Below are 4023 nucleotides of genomic sequence, written 5' to 3'. Positions count from 1 at the left end.
TCTCACAAAAAAATAAATAGCCAGGCGTAGTGGTGCACGCCTTTTAATCCCAGCACTCTGGAGGCAGAGGTAGGAGGATCACTGTGAGTTTGAGGCTACCCTGAGGCCACGTAGTGAATTCCAGGTCAACCTGAGCTAGAGCGAGACCCTACCTCGAAAAACAAAACAAAACAATTTAAAAAAAAGAAACAAAAGCCGGGCATTCAACTTGGCACACGTCTTTACTCCCAGAACTCAGGAGGCAGAGGTAGGAGGATCACCATGAGTTCTAGGCCACCTTGAGACTACATAGTGAATTTAGTGAATTCCAGGACAGCTTGGGCCAGAGTGAGACCGTACCTCAACAAAACAAAAACAAACAAACAAAAATAATCAAACAGAAAACAAGAACAGGGTTGGAGAGATGGCCCAGCAGTTAAGAACATTTCCTGTGTAAGCATGAGGGCCTGAGGAGGCTTGGTGGACTGCTCACGTTCCAGCCTCAGGACCCATATAAACAGCTGGGTATGGCTTCCGCATGTGCAGCCCCAGTCCCCTAGGGGATCAGAGACCGGAGAATCACAGAAGTTCGTGGAAAAAAAAAAAAAGACAAGCTCCAGGACCAGAAAAAGACTGTGGCTCTAATAAGAATTCTCAGAAGAGCAATGGAGCTGACAACTGACGTTCCACTCTGGGCACTGCAGGCATGTGCCACTGCCTCAGGCAGGCATGGGGTACCACACGGGCACATACATATTCATACACCATACACACATGTGTGTGCACATACCACAGAAGCAAATAGAACCAAACAACTATTCTTAGAAGAGTTCAGGTTGAATTTGCAACTGGAAATTATGTCTAAGCTGGATTTTTTTTTTTTCCTCCTGCGGTAGGGTCTCACTCTAGGCAAGGCTGGCCTGGAATTCACTATGTAATCTCAGGGTGGCCTCCAATTCACAGTGATCCATCTACCTCTGCCTCTGGAGTACTGGGATGAAAGACGTGCACCACCACACCTGGCTTTAAGCTGGATTTTTGAGTGTAGTGTTTTACAGGTGGAGAGACTGAATGAATATGTAAACAAATAACCTAAATTTCATACACACACATACATATATGTGTATGTATATATATGCGTATGTATATGTGTGTGATATATTTACATTGTGTTTAATGGTAAAGCTGAGCACACTCCAGCACCAGGAACAGCATGGAGTTGAAGCAGCAAGCATGGCTGGGTGACCCCATGGAGCTTAACATGGTGAAGAGGATGAGGAAGGTGACCATCAAACAAGAGTCCCATGGGGGTTGGAGAGATGGCTTAGCGGTTAAGCGCTTGCCTGTGAAGCCTAAGGACCCCAGTTCGAGGCTCAGTTCCCCAGGTCCCACGTTAGCCAGATGCACAAGGGGGCGCACGCGTCTGGAGTTCGTTTGCAGAGGCTGGAAGCCCTGGCGCGCCCATTCTCTCTCTCTCCCTCTATCTGTCTTTCTCTCTGTGTCTGTCGCTCTCAAAAAAAAAAAAAAAAAAGAGTCCCATGGCCTCAGACAGGGCAAAGCCCAGAATGGCACAGAAGAGCTGCTGCTTGAGAGCTGGATTCCTGGCACAGCCAATGATCAAGCTGCCAAACACTGTTCCCATGCCACCCCTGATCCAGCCACCCCAACTGTGGTGGCTCCAGCACCAATGAATTTGGCTGGTGTGTCGATGTCCCTGGAGACAACATTGGTCTGAAACTCCCTCCTGGTTACCTGGAGTGGGGAGCTGCCGCATGAAGGCTGTTTAGATGGGGCCTCTGGCCTACTCAGGAGGGAGGCAGACGCAGGGTGATTAGACCCTTGGCGCAACAGTGGATCAGAACTGGAGAAATGAGCAGTGCCCTGGTTGTCAGCATTTTTAATGTCTGCACTTCCACACCCCTTGCAGCCCCTCCTCGGCCCAGGCTGCTCATCGCACTCAAGGTGACTGAGCCTAAGTCTTGTATTTTATAATTGAATTCTAACACCTCTAAGCAGAGCTCTTGACTATCTCTTCCCAGGTAGGGCAGTTTACCTTTTTCTTTTCTTTCTTTCTTTTTTTCTTTAATTCAGCTGAAATAATTGCATCTCAGGTGAAGTATGTTATTTCTAAAGTTAGTCTAGTTTATCCAGTAACTTACAACTTACCCGTTCAACTTGGGGCTTAGTTGTGGATGACCAATTCAACTATTTTATCATTGCAGCCTTAACCCGAGTATTTAGCCATAATCCTTAGCAAAACTGAAACAAAGACACCTGGTGTTTTTTTTGACCATCCACTGACAAAGTCCAATGAAGCCCAGGTATTTCTTGGAATATTTGCATTAACACATCATAGCCATGATGCATCACACTGTAAACATTAGAATGATGGGACTTTGCCCTGCAACTGTCTTGCTTCTTTCAACCTCTGTAGGAAACTGCTATTGGAATGAAGAGATATGACTGTAGGAGATAGAGGAAAGAGGAGAAAGAATGTGGTGCGTTAAGATAGTGACCCCCGCCATTAACCCTCTGAGAAAGCAAATGAACAATTTATTTTTAGACACCTGGACAGATCTCTAGCCTAGTATTTACCACAGCGCATGCATTTGTTTTCAGGCACCTCTCCCATCAAGCTGACTTTACTTCTTAGATTCATCTTTGTAAGACCTGTGAGTCTCCTCTACCTAACAAGGTTCTGGGCATCCACTCGTGGAATGAAGAGAATAGATTTGTTTTATAGAAAGGAATGGTTTTTCATCGTTTCTGGGTGATAGATCTTTCTTTCAGACTATTTATGAAGGCTAAACTTTTAACCTTTGTTTCCCAAGGAAAGAGATGCATGTAGGTACAAGCTTGCAAATATTTACATACCATTTTAGAGAGATGACAAATGCCTTAAAGTAAACCCATGAACCTCGAATTAAAAGGCACCAAAATTAAGAGGGAAGGTAATAGGAAATTTTCAAACCTTTACCAATTCATAACCTTGGTCAAATTAGTGTCACAGCTTAGAGGAGGTTATTAGCTAGACTCAACATATAGTGCTGGGAAAGGCATCTTAGCAAATGGTTTCAAGGCCAAATATGAATAAGGATTTGTTTGCAGTTTGCATATGTTTAAGTTGTCTAGTGCTGGGAAGATTTCTTCCTTGGGTGAATGGGCTCAGGGCTTTCTATTTTCTCATTACAATTTCTTTTCCCTAGTCCATTCTTTGCACTTCTCAGGCAGTTGCTTTCTTTCTCATTGTTCTCTTGTCTTTCAGATTCAAGCTGATTACACTGGATCTCAGAACTTGTAATTTCTCCTCTAGACCTTAGGAATCTTAACTGGTAAGACTGCAGATGAAAACTGACTAACTCTAACCAACTCAGAAAATACAGAAGTACTTTTATCAGCAAGTGAAATGCCTGGTTCTATAAGATCGGGAAGACAGGAGGACTAATGACGTTCTAGACCCAACAGCAAATAGTATAGAAACTGATTTTGTCTTCAGAAGTATGTGCTAGAAGATGTTCTCAGGGGAAAAACTGATACATAAACATAACCAAACGTGGATTTAATTAGAGTATCAGCACAAATGAGGTCAGTGCTATTTCCCACCACTATCAATTTTCTATATTATTAAAGGTGTACTCCCAAGGTGGAGTAAAAATACTTTATGATCTAAAGTTTTTTTTGGTTTATTACTTAAATTGCTCTGGCAGTTTTTCTTTCAGTGTTTGTTAGTTTAGTTGGTTCCTTACAATATATGTGTGACTACAATTATTTTAACAGCTTTAATTTTTGTATTACAATGACCAAGATTCTGTAGATCTTGTGACAGCACATTCCTCTGTTTTGTATGAGTTTATTTAATTTTATTTCAGTGGTTGATATTTGAACCTCTTTCATTTACAGTAGAGCCAGCTACATAGTCCACAAAAGTGCCTAAACAGGTCCAGGAGGGGTTAAAGAACACACTGCCAATATAAAAACTACCACTGCATTGCATAATCTATACAATCTTGTAGTTGAATCTGGGTTCTTGTGAAATTTTAATCA

At 42.7% G+C, this 4023-nt stretch overlaps 1 pseudogene; it reads right to left on the bottom strand.

Moving 5' to 3' along the window:
- Positions 1 to 1152: 1152 nt before the first annotated feature.
- On the bottom strand, positions 1153 to 1874 carry LOC101610833 (annotated as a pseudogene).
- Positions 1875 to 4023: the final 2149 nt, after the last annotated feature.

The sequence above is a fragment of the Jaculus jaculus genome, chromosome 1 (genome assembly GCF_020740685.1).
Source record: "Jaculus jaculus isolate mJacJac1 chromosome 1, mJacJac1.mat.Y.cur, whole genome shotgun sequence".
Lineage (NCBI taxonomy): Eukaryota > Metazoa > Chordata > Mammalia > Rodentia > Dipodidae > Jaculus > Jaculus jaculus.
This window is presented reverse-complemented; position numbering and strand designations above follow the sequence as displayed.